General features: G+C 42.7%; 1 long non-coding RNA gene across 2 annotated transcripts in view; it reads left to right on the top strand.

Moving 5' to 3' along the window:
* Positions 1–22,577, top strand: part of LOC114596221 (uncharacterized) — a 112,162-nt gene that overhangs the window by 25,811 nt on the left and 63,774 nt on the right. For both annotated transcript variants that reach the window (XR_003706470.2, XR_013392624.1), the window contains exon 2: positions 14,396–14,470. This is a non-coding gene — a long non-coding RNA (uncharacterized LOC114596221). The remainder of the gene's footprint in view (positions 1–14,395; positions 14,471–22,577) is intronic.

The following is a 22,577-nucleotide window of genomic DNA, read 5'->3' as shown; positions in this document are numbered from 1 at the left end:
TCTGTCATCATATCATTTACATCAAACCATTTCGTGTCGAATAGGTAATTGGAGCAACTGTAGGGCTTGGCAGATCTGTGGTCCAAGTACGCCAGCCGCAGTTACACTATAGCTTAGACAGTGCTGCACTATAACCAGCCGCAAAGCAAAAATCTAGAGATGGGATTTCCCTAGTGTACAAAGAGCATGTTCAGTTTTGCTGCAATCGCCTGATTTTTCTATGTTGCTCCTTTGGAAAGCGTTTCAAAGACTACAGATACACAGGAATGATGCACAGCTTGTTTATAGGGCATTGGTGTTCCCTTGTTGGCTCTTAACGGCTTCTCGTGCTGAGCATCATGGGTTCTTCAGTTAGTTGGACTCCTACCCTATGATATGGCAGGGAGGTTGGGAGGCAGTTAGCTCGAGATTCATTGACTCAAATGGGTGTCCTCTTATTTGTACAACCCCCAGGCTTTTTCCCAGCCAGAACTTGCCAGAACTCAGTTCCGACACCTGTCAGGTGGGTGCCATTGCCATTATAAGAGAACAAGGGAGGTGAGTTCTGGCACCTCTTTCTAGGGGGGGGAAAAGCAGCTCTGACCATCTATTTCCTTATACCATCACCAGTGATGGGGCTGACGTCTTATACAGAACTACCACTACACCAAAATCCTGCTTTTTGCCTCTTGCACTGGTGGCATCCTTCCAGCATAGCAGTGGATTGGATTTGGCATACCCTGATGTGTCATAGAGATGTCTTTTATTTATATATATGTCTGCCTTCTTGGGAAGGAATGGGTTTATTAGACAAAATGCTTCTTATGAATTTACTACCTACATCCTCATTAAGATTTCTTATGGATATGCTGAGGATGTAATTCTGCAGGACAGTTGGGAATTAATTAGCAACAAGCGCCTAGATGGAGGTGGCAAATAAATGGAAAACACGCGCAAGGGACACAGACGGAAGTGTGCACGAGAATGTGAAAAACTATACATATGGCAAAGGTTCTGCAACTACTGGGGTTTAAAGGGGGCAGAAAACTACCTGCAATTGTCAATTTTTGGAATGCTTATTTTTATTCAAATATAACAATGGTGACACACTTTTGCAAAGCTAAATTGTGCAGAGGTGACAAAAGTAGTTTTGGAACTTTTTGATTAAAGTAAAAATAGCAAGTAACCAGGGCCAGATGGTATTTGCCAAAGTGTTCTGAAATATCTCAAATCTGAAGTAATTGATCTTTGGAATAAAATATGTTCCCCTCCAAGGGACGCGGGTGGCGCTGTGGGTTAATCCACAGAGCCTAGGACTTGCCGATCAGAAGGTCGGCAGTTCGAATCCCTGCGACGGGGTGAGCTCCCATTGCTCAGTCCCAGCCTCCTGCAGTTCGAAAGCATGTCAAAGTGCAAGTAGATAAATAGGTAGCGCTCTGGTGGGAAGGTAAACGGCATTTCCGTGCGCTACTCTGGTTTGCCAGAAGCGGCTTAGTCATGCTGGCCACATGACCCGGAAGCTGTACGCCGGCTCCCTCGGCCAATAAAGCAAGATGAGCGCCACAACCCCAGAGTCGGTCACAACTGGACCTAATGGTCAGGGGTCCCTTTACCTTTACCTTTATGTTCCCCATCACTACATCACTGAACAGTAGCAATGAGTCACTGCTGCATGCTGGGATGGGTAAGATGGCCGTGAGATCAGAAGGGTGCAAGCCCTTACCCCTCTTGTGCCCAGTAAGAAGCAGCAACTCAAGTCTGGCAATGACTTCTTCACCCCACCCCACCATCCACCACTACCAGTGAACCTGGCTGGCTACCATAAAACACAGACCAGAGCTGCTTCTGGTGCAGAAGAGCTCTTCTGACCATATTCCTGAAGCAGAAGATGAGAATAAAACTCAAAGCAGATCATCAAGAACGGCATCGACTCCTTCCAGTTTTAAGCAAGTGACAGACTGAAAACGGCTGGCATCCTGCCGTCTTTTTATTTTTAGATTACCCATTTTCAAAAAAACAAACAGCCCACATCATTTAGCACAATATAATTTCATTTATAATAATACCACAGCAGCGTAATTTAATAAGTATATTCTTAATCTCTCCTCAGCTACATTTTAAGAGGTCTCACTGTGGGCACAGTAAGAGTAATGTATAATAAATGGTTCATTGGCTTCCACAGGTAATACTTTTGCCAAGACAGCTGGAGAGAGCCGTGCAGGTTTATTCAACCTTGTATGCAAGCACGGAGCATATTTAGAGAAAATAGCCGAAGGCCAACTCAAAATTTACATCGTGATAATTAATAATTTACCCATGAAACTCAAATTATATGGATCAATTTTACTCCATACAGAACTGGGAGCAGGTTGCTATATTAAATCAAAGAAAGGGAGGGACATAGGGAAATGGGGGGAGGGTGGGAGGGAGGGAGGGTTACAAGAAGTAGAGTTTGGTACAAAGCTTGGGGAAAACCCACACAACTGGCTCAGGCCCATGGCACTGGGTCATTTAATCAGTCTCATAGCTGTGTGGGAGCTGCTCGTGGATGTATGACTCCCACACGGCCTTGGATATTGTCTAAGGGTTCCTGAGCAATAGGCTGGAATGATTATGGGTCTGGACTCTCAGCAGCTGTTTTGTTTACGAACCTAAATAAAGCCAGCCACTCCTGAAACAGGATTCATCCAATTTTACTGAAACCACAAATGCTGCAAATGCACAATTTTCTATAACCATTGCAGTCAGTGTTTAGGAAATTGTTTTCTAAAAGAAAATCAGGCTCCCCCCCCCCCAAAAAAAAATATTTATAACTTGGCTCATCCACACATGATCTTTCTTTGGTAAGCTGTGAAGCCACCCTTTTTAAAAACAAAACTTGAGGACTGAGCATGAATAAGCAATGTTTATACTCAGTAGAAATATTTCATTCCTGGATTTCTTTTCGTGATAAATCCATATGGATCGCTGTGCTCTGCTGCAACCTCTCTCACATATATTCCTTCATTCAAGGGGTTGGGAAATGTTGCACTCATCTCTATAGGTCTGGTGTTTGTGACATAGGTGGAGATAGAGGTAATGATAACCCAAACATTTAATGAAGGGAGCAACTCTGGTCTGCAGTTTTTGGTGGCCTACCTTCCACTTTTGGTCTTTTTACCTTTGAAAAATACCCTTCTTTCCCTGGCACAGCACCACTGTTAGAAGATGGAGGAAACAGGAAAGAGCAGCACCTCTTTAAGGCCTTTTGACAATGGTGCTGCACTAAAAGGAGCAGTGATGCTCTTCAAAGGTAAAGAGACCTTTGAATAAATTTCCCATTATAGCAGTGGGAGTAGGAAAAGTGTCTCCCACTTCAGCACTCCTGTAGGGAGGGAAAGCACTTTGTATACTCTCCCAAACACAGTGCTGGGGTGAGATGTGTGTTATAGGTAGGGTTGCTAGTAAAAACCCAGACACGCCAAAATTGTTGAGCTCTCTTTCCTTCTGGAAATTCCCACTGAACGTCACTTCTGCCTTTGAAATCCTGGACGTATGGCAGCCCTCGTTATCAGTGAAATGAGCTGATGTACCAGTGATGTCAACGAATAACTTGCCACTATCCAAACTTGAGTTTGATCAGGGGTGGAGTCTGGTAATCTTTGGTAATATGGCAAAAAATTGAAGCTCCCAAATAGATCTCAGTTATGGATCTTCTCAATTTTGTGCCCTCTTAGCTCAGCACCCTGTGTGAGGAAACCATCTTCCCTAAATCTTGTGCCAAGTTTGATGTAGATTGCAACCAATGACTTTGATCCACCAGCCTGCTCGGGATCACTACATTGTCAGCAAGCTCTCTGAGAGTTAGCCACCAGGAACACAGTTGAACCAGTGGATGAGCAAGCGTCTTCAAAATGTTTTACATTTCATAAATGTAGGAGCTACAAATTAAGATACTACTGGTTTTCTGGGACTTGCAAGAAGAGGAAGCCAGTTGCATCGTGCCATATTTGTGGGCTCCCCAAGCACGGTGTGAGGGAGATATCAGACTAGCCATTGAAATAATGATAGACTGGACAGGCCTTTTTGTCTGATCCAAAAAGAGACTTCTTACATTTTGGGACTTTTTGTGGTGCATGTTGGTGGGGGCAAAGACAGTGTGATACCTGTGCATTTGTCAATCGAATTTGAATGCAGTCAATTAAATCTGCAGGATTTTTCAGACAAGCAAAATAGTATTCAGAAGAGGTGCTTTCCCTCTGGAGCTCACACAGAAGGAGGGCTGAACTGTAGCAGCAACATTTGGATCTCGGCAAGGGGCTTTAAAAGACAAACAGATGAGTCGTGCTTTGCCTGTAATGGAAAACATTATGTTGCCCATAGCCTTCTGAAAACGTTCCCATTCCAATCTGTTATTCTAACTACTGTGACCTAATCAGTGAAAGCATTAACATCCCATGAAGGCATTTTTGTTAAGCCACAGGATGCTATGCAGGAAGAAGCTCATCTGACTTGGTAAAATCAGTGGCAAAGTACCCGACTTCATTTGAGACTACAATTGGCCCACGAAGATTGCTGTGACAATCAGGTAATATATTCAAGTCTTCCGTGTGCAGCAGCACTCTCACGGTCAAACCTCACATTACATTAGCGTTTCTTTTTTTCTTTTCTGGCTGGTTTCTACTTACTTATAGCAGCAACAGGGCCTAAAGAGGATTGGGACTGTGGCCTAGCCGGGAGGAGTTTCTCTAGCATTTGCTTGCACACCATGATCCTGATGAAAAATCACTTCACCATTAAAGCTGGCTGGTATTTGAACTGGGGGTGGGGAGGGGGGAGCAGCTACTGCAACCCAAAACTGCTTCCTTCCTGGAGCAAATAGCTTCAGAGGCAAACAATTTTCATTGACATTATTTGATCAGGGGCTCTTGCAGGTGGTGTTTCAAATAGAAGACTTAAGGGATGGGGAGTGTGTGCAGCATAACATGCAGTTTGAGCTGTGTAACATTCAAGCTAAAGGAGACAGGACAGGGTGCCCTCCAGATGTCAAGATCTAAAATTATCAGCATCCCTGACCATTAGCCATGCTGACTGGGGCCAATGGGAGTTGGATCCACATCTCCAAGGAGTCCCGATCTTCCCGGCAATTTCAAACAAATTCAGATTTGCTGGCCAGATAGCCATGAAAGCAGAGCCAAAATGGCAGATGAAAATGATGGACTTTGCGAAACTGACGGGAAGAATCCGGAACCAGCGAGATCAAGTATTCCAAAAAGACTGGAACCAATTTATATTATATTTGAAAGACAACTGTAAGCAATTAATATCACCAGCGGCGTTATCTGAAGATTTGTAAGATGAATTAGTTACCTATTCAGGTTAAGTAATATAAGATCTTAAGTAATGATATAACAAGGATAGGAAAGGAAGTGAAATGCAAAAATGCTAAATTTAATTTTGTAAACCATTAGGCGGGAGGGAGGGAAGTCGTTTAGGCTTGGTTGAGCCAAGACAGTTAATAAGAGGATACGATGTTACGTATTGTGATTATATGTAAAATTAATAAAAATCGTTTTATAAAAAAGAAAAGAAAGCAGAGCCAAATTGGGAATAAGTCTGCCTGTAGGCATAGCAAGATCACCTTTTTATGTTGTTTAATGGATTTTTTGTAGTTGGTTTTATTATATGCGTATGTTACTGTTGGAATGTGCTTTTAGTATATTGGGGATGGGTAGAGGCCTTGGCAGAAAGGCAATATATAAATGCTACACACACACACAAGGGGGTTCATTTTCTCCAGTGATATCAAAGGATGTAATATCTAACTGTTGCTTGTGTGCTGGACTGTTATATATTTATCTCACACACAACACACTCTTTCTCCCAAAGTGCATAAGGTAATCATACCTTGCACTCATAGCAACCTGCAACATAACTTAGACTGTGGGGAGGGAGGGTGCTTTGCCCAAAAACACCCAATGAGAAAGGATTTGAACTCAGATCCCTTTGATCTAGTAGTCCATCTACTTCAGGCATCCCCAACCTGTGGCCCTCCAGATGTTTTGGCCTACAACTCCCATGATCCCTAGCTAATGGGACCAGTGGTCAGTGATGATGAGAATTGTAGTCCAAAACATCTGGAGGGCCAAAGGTTGGGGATGCCTGATCTACTTCAACAGTCTTCAAGGTTGGATTTGAACTCTTAACCCAAAGCACTGGATACTAGCCTCCTAACATCTGAAGCAACAGTTTACATTTTATACTAAAAACAAACAAAACTGAAAACTATTTTTAAAAAAAGATGAAGAGCTGAATGACCCTTTTATATCTCAGTATAAACCTTTTCTCTTCTGCCAAACAATAATAGCAAGACTCACTTTCTCACATATAAGCTATATTATTCCTTTATGTGACAGGGATTAATTGTGAGAGTCTGTCTATATAAAAATTACAGGCAAGTCTTCATTGTCTATGCTCTCATGCCTTGGAACCACACTTTGAAACGAGAGTCTTGCCAGAATCGCTGGAACTGAACTAAATCATCAGTCCAATTACAAAGAGCTAAGATTCTTTAGAGAATCATTGGTTCCAAATTGCAATCATAACTCTGAACTAGATTACTGGGGAGAATTAAAAGGCATTTCCAGAATCATTATACCCAGCAAATATCAGCAGGAATACAAAGAGTCCCTTTCTAGTTCAGCACAATGCCCTTAGAACCTTCCATGGCCATTACAGCCACCTTCAGCATCCTATAGAGGTGTGAGGATAGATTAAAAAAAAACAACCCAACCCATGACTGTGGCTGGTGTGTGTTTCAAGGATGCAGCTTGGGAAGAGACAGCACCAGTCTTGTCAACATATGCTGTGTTAAGGCCACCATAGGAAGTTTCCTGGGCATTTTAGTCCAGGGGGAGGCAACCTGAGGCCCAGGGGCCGGATGTGGCCCAATCGCCTTCTCAATCCGGCCCGCAGACGGTCCGGGAATCAGCATGTTTTTTACATGAGTAGAATGTGTCCTTTTATTTAAAATGCATCTCTGGTTTATTTGTGGGGCATAGGAATTTGTTCATTTTTTTTCCCAAAATATAGTCTGGCCCACCACATGGTCTGAGGGACGGTGGACCGGCCCTCAGCTGAAAAAGGTTGCTGACCCCTGTTTTAGTCTGTAGATAAGCTCTTGTGAGGAATAGGAGCTCTCTCCCAGCCATTGCAAGAGGGAGTCAATTTGCACACAAGTATCATAGTGAACAGAACATGGTGTCCTGGATTAGCCATTCTACACACACTGCAATATCATGCATATGATGGGTATATTTCAAGTTTCAGGCTAATAGTATTTCACCCCACTTTAGCACCGGATTGCTTTTGGAAACTGAAATAAGGTGCTCACCCTGCCAGAACCAATTTTCCCCTGTAGATCATATGAATGTGAACATTACTGCTCCAAACTATTGCTCACTTAAATTGCCATTTTAAATCAAACTTTAGTATAAAAGCAGCACTCCCACTGAATTGATCTGCCCATAATACTTTTCTTCATGTAGCAAATGCTAAAACTTGCTCCAACTTATTCCCTCCAAGATTTTCCACCTGAGTGTTACCCGCTTTAAAGAGGCACAATAACACAGTATCATTGTCCAGCTTTCGTGTGTGCGTGTGTGTTAAACAGAAATATCCATTCAGTCCTAGCCAATTGAAATATATTGATCTGAGAGGGGTGGGTCAGATATTTTATGTTTGAAGCAGTCCTTTGATAAATACACTAGAGAAAAATTCCATATTCAAGGAGTTCATGATTCATTAATTACTGCAAGTAATGGGTTTAGAAATGCATTTAATTTCACTGATATATAATTTAAAAATAACCGAAAGAAGCAAATGCTGCTGCAGTACCTTGACTGGAAACTTTGCCAGTTTTCTCTAATATTAATTGGCTTGGTAAATGCTTTGCATTACAGCAAGCCAGAGCTCCTGGATAGCAAGTGCTAGATCAAAATTCAACATGACAACAGAAGGCTTTTCAAATTGCATTTATCCATTTTTTATGAACGAATTTGGTTGTGCCAGTCCAAACGCAGACATACATCATCATATTGACATCTTATATTCACATATCAATTTTTAAAAAGTATTCAAGACTTCCCAAATATGGTAAACATTCATTATATGAAAATATTTATTTGAAAAGTCAACAGTTAAAGATAGCTGGATAGACAGACCTTACGCAACCTCATTCAAGCAGGCAGGGATAACCTCATATTGCAAGGAGGCATTAATCACCTCCCTGGCCCAGCCAACTCTCCCCTGCCTGCTAGTTTTTATCAGCCAAGGGGGACAAGTGTCCAGAGCACAAATGGTCGACTTGACCTATCCAAGCGCCTTGTCCACATCCACATATAATTTATTCTTAGGCTTTCACCAGACCATTTCCTCAGAAAGTTCCAGAATCTCTTAGGGATAAGAGAATGGCATACATGTTAGTCCATCTTTTTGTGATTGCTTTGGCTTAATTAACTAACTAAAACATTTTAGTGAATTCATTTAAAAATGAATTGATGGGTGCTGAATTTTTTTAACCTTGCCTTCAGCTTTCATTGAATTGATTGGTGGTGTGACTTTATACAATTTGGTCAATAAATTCTTATTTTTAACTAGGCTGTTACCATTTCACAAAATAGAGGATATAATTGCGCAGTTTCAGTTTGTAGATGTTGACTGCAAGATTTTGTCAACGATTCAAGGTGTCGCACTTCATCAACAATTCCAAGTTGTCATTGCCCCAAATCTGCAGACTCTTCTGAGCATGCCCAATTCTCAGTGTGGCCACAGTCTCTTCAAACACATTTCAGTGCAAAGACTTCCACAAGCAATTTAATGAATGAGTTCAAGTTTCAGTGATACACAGATTGAGTTCTAGGTTGAAGCAATTGAATCTCCCACTACTTAAGACATGGGGGGAGGGGGCGTGTGTGGTCTCTTCCTATTCTATTTCTAAGAAAAAAAGAGAAACAAAACTTGCTGAATGATCACCGGGACGCTGTCACACAGCCCTTTGCTAAGCTGAGAGTACATTTGCTAGCTACCCGACAAATGGACTTCCAAGTTGCTTTACTTGTAGGCACATGGGAGTAAGTAGGCAATTACTCTCAAAATATAAAGTGATTCCTTGGATCCATTTATCATTCAGCTACCATCCTAATATACATCAGTTGCCTAGTTTGTAAATAAAACAGCACTTGACTTTGAGGGGTGCATGTGAGCCAAATGAACTGCCATTTGATGTGTTTATTATTTTATGTTCTGTCTAATTTTAGGTTTATTTCTACGTATTCAGAGTTCAAGTGTTCTGTGTAGGCAGATATTCTGAATGCACTCTTAGGGATCTAGGCAAACTTATTTTTCATCTGATTAGAAAGCACCCTCTCCTATAACTTTTTGTTTAGCAAGATAGGAAGGACGTATTCATGCAAATTCTGCTCAAGGATCTTAATTAATAAAAAGCTATTAGTTAGATCACAGCTTGGTAATTGTTTTAGCCCAGGAGTATAGACCATTAACATCATTTTTTAAAAGCTTTCTTAATAAGCAGCTATTCTTGTACTGCAATTGCTTTTAAATCTCCTGAGAGTGGGGTGTAATATTCAACTGTTCCAGTTCAAAGCTTTCAGCGCTCAGAGGACATACATCCGTTTTCAAGTTGCTAATTTGTTATGGTAGTCCATACCCTATTCTTTTTCAACCGGAGAGACAAGCTCATTTACTATTTTCAGACTGATCATGGATTATGTGTGACTTACATACACAAATGTTCTAAATGCCACACAATGCCGTGGATTTGTAATTTGTACTTCAATGGGTTCTGTGCTGAATATGCCGCTACTGTCCCCTTCCAGGTTATTAAGTGGCATAGATGGAATGCCAGTGGTTGATTTGACAGCTAGAACTCCAGCTCAAGAGACTAGCTGTTGAACATGAAAAATTCATCGCAAAGCACCTTGTACAAAATCTCTCATTCATCTGGGTTTAAGCAAGCTAGCATGTCATCCATGATTTTTTACAGCTTGGGCTGGTCCTTTGAAGATGGTTAGAGATTACATTTATCAGCATCAGTAGCTGAATCTTTCGGTTTAACAAGTACATAAATAAACATGGCAGCTTTTTAAGGAGACATATTTGATACATATTCAGCTTGGGCTTGCGGAATAGGGGAAAGAGTTGTGAGGTTGGAAAGCATTTTGAAGATCTTCTGACCTAGTTCCTACCATGACAGGAGCCCATTTCAGGTGCTCAGTTGTCATGTAATTCCACTTGTTGGCATCAGCCCCACTGTTTAGATTCCCTGCTGGCTCTGCCCCCCTCCCCCACCACATGATGGGGAAATAATCTGAAGGAGCCTGCTCTGTGCACAGAGGCTGCATAGTCACATGATCTGCATGAGAGTTCAGAGCCCCAAAACAGGATGTCCCAATTTAAACAGGGCAGTTGAGGGGTATGAACTTTTAGATGTAGCTCCAAAGCTACATTTTTAGCTTGTTTTAATTACTGGGCCCCACTACTATAATATCCATGTACAGGATTACACTGCATTATGACTATAAGGCCTTGATCAGTGAATTTATTACCCCATATAATTTATGAAAAGATATTTCTTCCTTTAATTACTTCTCAGACCTTTCTCCAATTCCTTAGACTGTTAATTCCATCTTACATGTTAGGCATAATTACTTTCTCCTCTGCACTATAGCCTTTCCCTACACACACCCATCACAAATTTCTACCTCCCACCCACCCTACCAGTAGTTTACAGTGGTACCTTGGGTTACAAACACCTCAGGTTACAAACACTTTGGGTTACAGACTCCGCTAACCTGGAAGTAGTACCTCAGGTTAAGAACTTTATCTCAGGATGTGAACAGAAATTGCGCAGTGGGAGGCCCCATTAGCTAAAGTGGTACCTCAGGTTAAGAACAGACCTTCAGAACGAATTAAGTTCGTAACCAGAGGTACCACTGTATTGCTAAATGCCATGGTCACACTTTGGTATTTCATCTGGGTGGTACAAAGATGAAGTGGTTTAGTTTATAGGCCATGAAATTTTGATGAGTCGTAGTTAATTCTGCATGAAGATCAAAAAGCCAGGGCAGTTAAAGTCCTTCTGAGAAACAGCTTCCCTGGTGAAATAATACCCTCAAGTTGAACTTGTTTGGAGGCTATTTTTTAATTACATTAAGCTTATATTTTCGCCTGCCCCTCCCTTTATTAACTTCATTTCAATAATATATTCATATGCATATGTACTACCCGGACAGAAAAGTTGTGTTTTAATAATGATGAGCATAATCAATTATTTTATTCAAAGATCAGTTTCTGTCTGCTAGGATATCCTGTGATAACAAAACATCTTTGCCAGAAATCATTTAGCAATTTTAGGCTTTCCATCTTGGGAAAGGTTGTTGGACTCCATTTCTCAATTTTAGCCTGAGGTTGTTGGACTCCATTTCCCATCAACACCAGCCATCCTCACCAATGATCAGGGTGATGGGAGTTGTAGCTTAACATCGGGAGGTCAAAAGGTTCCCCAGCCCAAATACGGTAAATACTAAACTGCCAATGGCAAGTACCCTGGCTTTCTGCATTAAATGCAATACAATCATACAAATTAAGATGTGCTTTCCAGTCCATCTGCTCCATCCAGCCTACAGGAATTGTAGTGATTTGCAATCACTCTGAGTGCAAAACGGTGCTGTATCTTGGAAAACAACTCTCAAGCATAGTAATACCATGAAAAATTCAGTAGCTGAATACTACCCTACACTCCTCAAAATCTAAAACCTGAGGAAATCTTATTCTTTGGTGGCAATTTCATAGTTGTATTTCAGAAACAAAAGTGTTACTCAAAAACACTTTTAAAATTGCATTGTTAAACGCAGTCAAACCACAACCTGAAAGTAGACATCATTAAAGTTGGCTCACCAAAGAAGGAAGCATATAGTTTCACCACACGGTTATCTGGGTACATGACTGCGCAGAAAAACTTCGGTATGATAAGCTTATCACAGAGCTAGTCACAGCTATTTTGCCATTTTGATGAAGAGCAACCACAATCAATGAAATGGCTACAGGAATCCTTATGCAAGTAGTTAATCGATACCAAACTTACCCCATGCAGTGCTGAACCAGAGTACATAATAACAAAGGTGAAATACGTACCACTGTTTGTGTCCACCCATCGTAAGACATGAGGGAAGGGGAACGTCAAAGGAATCCATTAAAAATGGACTCAAATTTCCTTCCATCTACCCATTTGACCCCTACTGTTTTGCAGCATAGAGCCTTGCTGTGAAAGCCATTCACCTTAATTCTCTACAATTTTTTTAACATGCACACATTATACAAAAAATAGATATAAATTGTTTTGTAATATATGTTATTTACATATTCATTGACATATGCAGCTGGCTATTTGCTTTTCCTATTTCTGAAGTGTTGCTTGTTCCCAAAGGAATCCTATAAGCACTAAGATTTCAACCCTTATATCTACTCAGAAGTAAATCCCATTGAATTCCTTGAGGTTTACTCCCAGGTAAGTGCAGTTAGGATTTTATCACTGCTCTTCAGTTAAAGTCTTAACCTCTTTCTCAGAGTGGGAAGAACCCACTTCAACTGCCCATTTTTCATCACCCTAAATCTTCATTTTAAAAGCAAACCTAAATTTAAAATGCCTTTCCTTTCCTCTCTGAAGTTTTCTTGACTGTCCCTCCCTGATGCCTCAGGAAATGAGCTAGAATGAGAAGTTTATACTGAACTGTGAAAGCAAGGTTGTGAGAGTTGCTGCAATCCTAATGTCCTGAACTCTGGGGCCTACCTGGCAGCGAGTCAGTATGCCAAATCCAAAGGGATGGAAACACAGTCCAGAATCAATCCAAGTAGCCAAGTCTGAAGTCCAGCAGTCAGGATACAGTCCAGAGTCAAACCCAAAGCACAGCCCCATAGAGATGCAGCAGTATCCAAATCAAGACCCATCAACAAAGGCAGTTGAACAGACACAGCCCCTCAGCTCTGCTTCCCTTTTGTACTTTGCATGCTGATTGCAGCATCTGGGCTTGATGAGGCAGGTGACCCTCACCTGTTCCAAGCCTACTCCAGCTGAGGAATCACACTCCTTCTCCCAGAGCTAGCAAGCCCCACCTGGCCAGATAGGGAGCTGGACTGTGGACCCTCAGCCTCCTAGAGTACCCCTCCTGCTGCTCCCTATGCCTCAGAGGCTGCTGTGGAGACAGGGGCCCCTATGGCTCTGGCAATGGGTCATGCTGCTCCACGTCCTATGCACTGTCTCCCATCCCTTCATCATCCTGTCACCCTGTGAGTATTTCCTTCCCTCTCCCCTGCTTGCCCCGGTGTGTCCCAGTCCCAGCTACACCCCTTGTTGTGATCCTCTTCCTCTTCCCTGTTGTCCTACCAGTTCATGACACCCAAGTTTGCTTACCAGGAAGAAATACTGTGTTCAATGGAACTTATTTCTGAGTAGACATGAACAGGTAGACATCCAGCCATAGATAGTTTGGTAATAGGGCATTAGCCACTTGATTAACTTTGTCTTTAAGGGTCTTTATTGTTTTTGCCTCAAAAGACTAACAGGGCTACCCCTCTGGAAAGTCCGTAACTTTGAAAGAGAACATGCAGGGAAGGTAATTGATTTGTAAATATCTGTGGATGGTTCAGATATAGGTGCCTATTTTGTGCTGTGTAAAAATACATTAAAAATACATGTATTTCTGCATCAATGCACACAAAATGAAACACAGCAGAATGGAAAATGTCACATGACAGTGGAAATTAATATCGTAATAGATTTGTGTGACTCCTCTTAATTCTCCTCAGACTCGGCCTACATGGCTAATAGTCATTTGACAGGGGTGGCATTAGATGTAGTCCAGCAAGTGGAAGGCATAGGTTCCCCATCTCTATTTTGAACCTTATCTACAACAAGCTTTGCCCCACCCCACCCCCCATGCTTAGGCCAAGTATTTTGCATTGTACAAAGCTCTGTAACTGGCAGCTGCAACTCTAGCCATTGATTTCTTTCTGCAGTAACTTCTCATGATTGAGAACTTGATGGAAAAGTGACAATGTAAACATTTGTGGCAGGGGCCATTTAGCCAAAGGCACTTTGGAGAATCCACCAGAAGGAACTAATGGTGCTAATAAAATTGTAATTGTTTCTAACCTTAGCAATGGCCCAGGTAAATCAACAGCACTTTGTATCCAATCATAAACAAAGTTCTTCTCCTTTTCCTTAAATTTGCTCTTGAGAAGCTCATGAAAGTGAGCAGAGCACAATGAAGAAGCCCCCAACGATCATGTGTTCTTCTGACAAATAAGGATTTGCCTTCTTTTTAACCCCTGACCTTTCTTTTTATTTTCTCTCTTCTAGCCACAGACAGGGATCAATGAAGCTTGAGATGAGAAGGTGACTGCAATGAAAGAGAATGGTCTGAAGATCCCTGCGGTGAGTGGAATTAGCAGCTGTGGAAATGTTTGACGTTCTGTGCCTTCTGGCCTTGTGGCTACTTTGACAAAGCATGGAACGCTCAGGGCACAGGAATCTGTCACTTTGGACACAATAGGACTCAGAACTGCTCAGACTCTCCTATAAGGAGGAGAGGTGTGGTTATGGTACCATTTTCTATTCTTTGTGCATCTACGTAATGGCATCTCCAAAGTATTAAATAGTAACAGAAAAATAGTAGCAGAAAAAATGGCTTCCTCATCCCTAGCTCGATATACCAGTACAAGAACACGGTGCAAAAATGATGGGCATTAGCCATCCGTTCGCCCTTCTATCCATGCAGGAGCAAATCAGCATAGGACTCATTGCAGTGCACTTTCCCAGCAGTAGAATAGCTGCTGCTTACCAGGAGGGAGCAGGGACGCGGGTGGCGCTGTGGGTAAAACCTCAGTGCCTAGGACTTGCCGATCGCATGGTCGGCGGTTCGAATCCCCGCGGCAGGGTGAGCTCCCGTCATTCGGTCCCAGCTCCTGCCCACCTAGCAGTTCAAAAGCACCCTTAAGTGCAAGTAGATAAATAGGGACCGCTTACTAGCGGGAAGGTAAATGGCATTTCCGTGTGCTGCGCTGGTGCTGGCTCGCCAGAGCAGCTTCGTCACGCTGGCCACGTGACCCGGAAGTGTCTGCGGATAGCGCTGGCCCCCGGCCTCTAGAGTGAGATGGGCACACAACCCTAGAGTCTGTCAAGACTGGCCCGTATGGGCAGGGGTACCTTTAGCTTTTACCAGGAGGGAGAGTAGGAGAGACAAGGAGGCAGGTAGGTCAATACTGCACAGATGCAGAGGCAGAGGTCCACCACTGCCCTGCCCCACCACCTGCCACCGCTGGAAAGGACTGATATAAAAATGAATATAATACTGAAATATTGGAAATATTAATCACTCCGTTGATATGCAAGCTGCTTTATCTGATAGCTGCTTTGGGAGAGTTAAAATGTACGGACTGCTTTGAAAGACACGTCTTAGTGTATCTTGTTGTCATTGTTGCTGCTGTTTAAACATGCTGGTGGTCTCCTAACCACTACTAGAGGATGGAGAGATTTCAAAGTATTTTCACTAAAAGGCATAGAGCAAAATATTCTAAGAATACCTGCCATTACTCTGTGCTATGAGGTCTGTTTGTTTTCTGGCTTTCCGCCTAATCCACAGTGCGGAAAAGTTCCTTGCATTTGCCTATGTGTTCCAAGTCTTGAACATAGCGGCAGCAGCCAGATTATTTCTGTATAGACCCATGGAGCAGGAAATGCCAGATGAATATGGTTGGTGGTGAAGCCTGATGGACGTTTGTTCCTACAAAATGGATGAGGTGGGGCGGGGGAGGAAACCGAGGCTTACCTGCCCTAATAAATTTCCCTTCTGGCTCTCAGTGTTGATCTCCATGTAGCAACTGCTCTGATGGTATTCCCTGCTGTGTGCTATATGCAGACATCAGGTACTGCATAGGCATTGCTCCAACATATACAGAAAAGAGGGGGAGAGTTAACTGATCTGCAGTGCACCAAAGCAAGTTGAATGTACAAACCAAAGCTGTTTCAGCCAACACTCTGTGCACAGACTTTAAGTTCCTAAATACTGAAAGTGGGCAAGTGAGAAGCAGTGATTTCGATTTCTAATTCAGCTAACCCGGATACACCTAGCCATGTAAGCTCTCTGTTTGTGGAAATTGGTACCCAGTTTTTCTTTACAGTTAAGCTTTTACGTCAGTGGCAAGGCCCAGAGAGTTTATTTATCTTGCTGCAAGGAATGCTTTGCCACAAAACCTACATGGGGAAAGGGTTGCAGCAGAAAGCACAATGGCAGCAGATAAGAAGGGGTGGCCATGGCTTACAGATATAATGGAGTGGAATGTGCTATGATGGCAGGGGAAGTATACTAAGGACCGGAAGTATGCACCAACCACAAGATTTGGTCCCCTGTTGGCATAAACAAAATGCACTTAAGTGGGGAGCCCTCTGCAATAAATATTTTCTCCAAACAGCTGTTTAGCAGGGTTGTGTGGCAGCAGTAAGAGCTCCCATGCAAAGAACTAAAAGGGATTCACTTTACAGGCAAAATCATCCCCTCTGGTTATAAAGTGGAATGACCCATTATCATGGAGCTTCCCCTCTGCCTCCTGCCCTCTCTATCCTGGCATCTTCCTTGAGTTTAGATATGTAAATTTCACTCATGCAGAGTTGTTCCCTCTCCCCAAGAAATGGGATTGAAGAGCTCTGCTAAAAACAGTTCCTTCTGATTACAAGGTACAGAGCTCCTCCTCCTGATCCCGGCCTTTTTCTTAAACTAGGGAGCTAAATTTCCATTTTGCAAAGCGGCTCCCTCTCCCCCTGCTCTTCCTCAACACCCTGGCATTTTCCTTATATTATAAGCTTAGAGACAGAGTTTCACTTTTAGCAGACACTCATCTGCCACATTTTTAAAATTGTCTGGATCACTGAGGTGCTTCAGGGATCGCTGCTTCAATTCATGCAGTTTTGTAACAATCTTGCTTCACCTTGGACAGGCCCCAAATTCCTCCAAGACACTCAGCCTTGGATTTGGGATTTGTCCAAATCTGATGCACACGCCTGCTAAGGATCTACTCAGAGGCAGGACTTCCAGGAGCATCACTTTACAAGCTGTTATGACAGCCAGCCAGTGTCAGTGTTGGCATTACTGGGCACCTCTGTAGACCACATGTTACTAGAGGCCCTGAACTAGTCATCCTCCTTGCTGTCACGGCCTCTTACATTGTCTCCTCCAAGCAAGTGAGTCCTGATTGAAGAAGGAGCAACAACCTGCTCCCCTTCTTCTCCCCACTGAGCAGAGAGGGCATGTGAAAGGGCAGTGATGGCACCAGGAGGAAGAGGTGAACACTGAGGATATAGGTAAAGGTACCCCTGCCCTGACAGACTCTAGGGTTGTGCGCTCATCTCGCTTAAGAGGCCGGGAACCAGCGCTGTCCGAAGACACTTCCGGGTCACGTGGCCAGCGTGACGAAGCTACTCTGGCGAGCCAGCACCAGCGCAGCACACGGAAACGCCGTTTACCTTCCCGCTGGTAAGCGGTCCCTATTTATCTACTTGCACTTAAGGGTGCTTTCGAACTGCTAGGTGGGCAGGAGCAGGGACCGAGCAACAGGAGGTCACCCTGTCGCGGGGATTCAAAACGCCAACCTTCTGATCAGCAAGTCCTAGGCTCTGTGGTTTAACCCACAGTGCCACCCACGTCCCTGAGGATATAGAGCAATATATAAAAAAGAAAAGTTTGAAAAGTTTAAAATTAACTAATCAAAGGGGAAATTGATTAAAAATTGGCCAAAACAAATTGGTTTGTAGCTAACAAAGATGATAGAGCCAAGAGTGTGTTGAAAGTTTCCTAATTTCAGAGCTTTCTGTTGGGAATCCCTCTTCCCTTCTTTGCATGATTCAACTAGGCCCCTGCTGGGAAATATCATTAAAGTTTCATTACCCACAGAGAGAAAACAGCACTACTCCCTGAATTGAGATCATTGGAAGAGTAGCAGGTATTTCTAAAATTGTTTTTGAAATTCCTGAGAGATGACTGTAAATAATTGTTCAGCTATCCAAAGGCTGCACTGCAGTTGAAAAAGAAAAATCACAGCTATGTTTGGGGTTTTAAGACTCATATCCTTCTTGTTGTAAAGGTCTTGGAAATATTTCCATGGGGCTTAAAGGTTGCTTAAGATTTTTGTTTGTTCCTGGATCCGTGTCTTGGTTTCCCTGTTAAATATTATTCCTTTCACTTTTTGTAACTTTCAGTTCTCTCGAGGAAATCAAAGTTTAATGATATATTCCTGTGCTTCGAAGAAACTTACAGAGGCTTGATTGCAAGTTAAATATGCCAGCGAGTTTACAATTAAATTATACTTTGTTGTTGCTGCTGGATTCTGTGAATCCAGTATCAAAGGAGCAAGTTCAGATCAGAGTCCTGTTCCTGTAAAGCCCAAGTGCAACCTAAAATGTGTCTAGACCAGGCTTCCCCAACCTGATCCCTTCCAGATGAGTTAGACCACAAGTCCTCTTATCTCTGACCATTGGCCATCCTGGCTGGGACTGATGGGAGCTGGAGTCCAGCAACATCCAGAGATACCAGGGTGGGGAAAGGCTGGTCTAGACCAAGGCTAGAGATTTGTAGGCTCTGACAAACAGCAGTGATGAAATTACATGGCATCTCACACCCTACAGTCTCGTGCATAAAATTACACAGGGTATAGATATAGAGTTTTTCTTTCTTTCTCGTAATGAAGCTGATTGGCAGAAGAGTCAGGAGAAGCAAAAAGTAATTTGCACAGTGCACAATTAATGTATAGAATTTGCAACCACAAGATGTGGTGATCAAGATTAATTTAGATAGCCTTATCCTCCATGATTCTGTCTAATTCCCCCTCCCCAATTTTTAAGCTATCAATGGCTCCTAATCACAATGGCTATATGCAGCCTCCATGCTCAGAAGGAATGTTATTATTATTATTATTATTATTATTATTATTATTATTATTTATTTATTTATTTATTTATATCCCGCCCTCCCCGGCCAGGCCAGGCTCAGGGCAGTTATCACCAAATATAAATTACAATAAAACGTAATGGGGGGCAGTTAATTAAAATACAGTTTAGAATACAGCTTAAAATGCAGCCTCATTTTAGTAGTAGCCCATAAATCAAGACCATAAAGGGAGGAAACACCAGATATTCACCCGAGCCAGCTATCCATGCTGGTCCTACATGGGCCAGCAAAAAAAGCCAAGGGAAAGTTTATATACCAAATCCCATATAAGGGGTCAGAGTGAGTCTAAGCCGAAGGCCAGGTGGAACAGCTCTATCTTGCAGGCCCTGCAGAAAGATGTCAAATCCCGCAGGGCCTTGGTCTTTTGTGACAGAGTGTTCCACCAAGTCAAGGCCAGTGCTGAAAAGGCCCTGGCCCTAGTTGAGACCAATCTAACCTCCTTGAGGCTCAGAACCTCCAAAGTGTTGTTATTTATGGACCTTAAGGTCCTCCGTGGGGCATACCAGGAGAGGCGGTCCCATAGGTACGAGGGTCCTAGGCCACATAGGGCATATGCCTTTGATCACCATTTGTTGGGAGACCTCTATTGACTTCATGTCCTGCTTACAGCCTAACCTACCTCACAGGGTTGTTGTGGGAATTAAATGAGGAGGGGAAGAACAATGTGTGCCGCCAGGAGCTCCTGGAGAAAAAGATGAGATATAAATGCAACAAATAATCAAACAGTGTTGGTATTATCTTGGAGGGAGAAGGTTGACCATGCAATGGAAGAAATCCAGATTTTCCATAGAGCTGGTTTTTGGAACGGGCTATAACTGGGCAGAGCAGGAAATGTTATTCTTTAAAACCAGCAGGGCTTCTAAAGTGACTTATCAACTTTCCCATACTTCCATTTTACTGTTATGTATTCTGATGGGTAGAGATTTGCAGACCTACATATTGTATACTCTGGAGTCCCATCGAAAGAGAACTTGTGTGCCCTGAAGCTGAACTGTAATTTGTAGCTCACCTAGATTTCCATAAAGTTTCTTCATGGGCCCAGAGCGTATTAAACTCATGGCTAGGAAATCTGGAAGTGACAATTGGTTTCTTAGAAATTGGAAAAAATAGAGTGATTTGAAATGTGGCACTAAAATAACAGGATTGGTTAGGGAGGTTCAAAATATGTGGACTTCAAAATAAATGAAATTTAAAAGTAGCTATGTGTCAGACTTCTTTTCTTTCTTTATACCTGGAACCCTGGAATACATCCATATCATTCCTTCCATTCTAGCTCTAAATCCATTCTGAAAAGATAACTTAGAGGGAGGGAATACAAGATTGTTCCTCTTTATGGGCTTTTAAATAATGGTATTTAAGGTTTCACTTGATGCAGTTAAGAAGCCTTCTGAATTTACACATATTGCAGCCCGATAGAAACACAGAACCCCAGATGTGATCTTGTCCACGCTGGCTGCCACATTCACTTCAATGGAGGGAGGAAGCAACTCTATAAGCAAGTGAAGAAGTATATAGTTTCTATCCCTGAATTGAATAGGATAAGCCTATAAGAGGAAGGGAGGTCTGTTGCATATTAGAGTTACTGTTAAATAATAAGAATAAGAATAATAAGCTGGATCAGCACAAATATAGACAAATATAACTCCTTTGACCCCCTTTCCTCATCCTTTTGAGCCTACTGGGGCACAAACTGTTTATTTTTGTGTAATGGATAACACCTGGCTGATTGCAGGTGTTTTATAAATATGATATAAATAAATAATATCAACTCTGCAATCTTAAGTACACTTGCTGGGAAGGAAGCAGTGTGATGCTCAAGGGCACTTACTTCCAAGAGAGGGTTTTATTAATGTATTCAGTTTTCAAAGTCTGAAGGAGGCAACGTCAGACCACTGGGCCATCCAGCTCCAATATTTTCCGTGCCAAGTGATAGCAGCTCTCTAGGGTTGCAAGGAGAGTCTTTTCCAGCCTTACCTCAAGATGCTAAGACTGCACCTGGGACCTTTTGCATGCAATGTGTATACTCCATCCCTGAGCTTTGCCTCTTCTTAGCCACCAGAAGAGAAGGTATTGTTCTACATCAACGAAGCCTTTAAAATAACAACAACACCTGTCCAGTCTGTTAGATGTTTAACAGAGTGCAGCACTCTTATAGATTGAATCTGCAGCAAGCCCATTTGTGACGAGGTGGGACAGGAGCACTGATTGTATCAGAGTCAAAGCATGAGCTAAATGGGTAAGTGATGTTGATGTTTGTATTTAACAGCCAGCCACAAAAATGAGAGGAGGGAAGGTTGCATGGATGATATTGACTTGACAGCATTTTCAAGAAGAAGTCCGTCCTCACAAATGTATTGGTCTCCTGTAATAATATCCCACATGTCTGCAAGTCTGCCTGTTTTTCTGTCCACCTCCTGAAGTGCTTTGCCAGCATAGGCGGGGAAAGTGCTGTCAGAAAACTGAGAGAGAGGTGAAGCTAATAGACTGAATTGGGAGACCTGTTGCAGCCGTTTGTTTAGTTTTTCTCAGGCGGGAGCCTTCACTCAAATTCCTTCCACCTAGGGGCTGCATAGGGGATTCACATGGTTCTCCCTTGGCTTTTAGGGAGTTTTCAGGGCCTTTTTTAATAGAGGCAATCATTATACAAATGCCCACAATAATATTGGGGATATTTACATGCCTGCACCAGAGTGCTTTCCTGATACAGTGAATGCCGCTCTGGTGTCCTTATGTATGATGGACTGGTGCCACATCATGGCATGTTACCCTGTCCCCATGCTTTGCTTGACTCCTTCCTTGCATGGCTGATGTGGGGCCATCATTCACATGCTGCTCCCGGATTAGTTGGTGTATGCAACATTGCCATGGATGCTGGGAAAGCAGCTGCTTGTGTTGCTTTGCCTTCTCTGCTTTGATGTCCTGTGATCTTCATGTCCACTAGGAGTGCATAAGATACAAACTAAGCTCTGTTGATGTTATGCTGGTATATGCTGGTCTAGCTGGACTATTAGATTGCTCTCCTCTCAAGCGTGGAGTACTTTCCTTAACATGAATAGATGTGCACTAGAGCTGGGAATTAAAGCCTTTGGCCTCTCCTGCTATTTCCCCCCAGCAAGAGATATTCAGAAGCATATTGCCTCCCAGTCTGGAGGTTCTATATACAATGGACCCTTGGGTTACATTACCTTTGGGTAACGTAACTTTCAGGTTGCGAACACTGCATACTTCCGGGTTTTGCCGTGCACGCATGCGCAGAAGCACTCTATTGTGCCATGCATGTGTGCAGAAGTGGCGCCTCATGTTGCAGACTTTTTGGGGTACATAAGGACCCCCAGAACGAATTAAGTTCGTATCCGGAGGGTCCACTGTTCTTTTCATGACTAGCCGCCATTGATAGGCCTATCTGAATTTGTCTAATTCCATTATAATGCTGCATTCTATAGAAAATAGCTGTATTGTGTAGAGAAAGGCTACTTAAGCATTGTTCCCCACAAAGGAGCAAACAGGTCACTGAAAATAGCATACAGATTTGTAGAAAAGTTG

The sequence above is a fragment of the Podarcis muralis genome, chromosome 4, assembly GCF_964188315.1.
Source record: "Podarcis muralis chromosome 4, rPodMur119.hap1.1, whole genome shotgun sequence".
In the NCBI taxonomy this organism is placed as follows: Eukaryota; Metazoa; Chordata; class Lepidosauria; order Squamata; family Lacertidae; genus Podarcis; species Podarcis muralis.
Note: the sequence above shows the minus strand (reverse complement) of the source record. Positions and strands in the feature narration are given on the sequence as shown.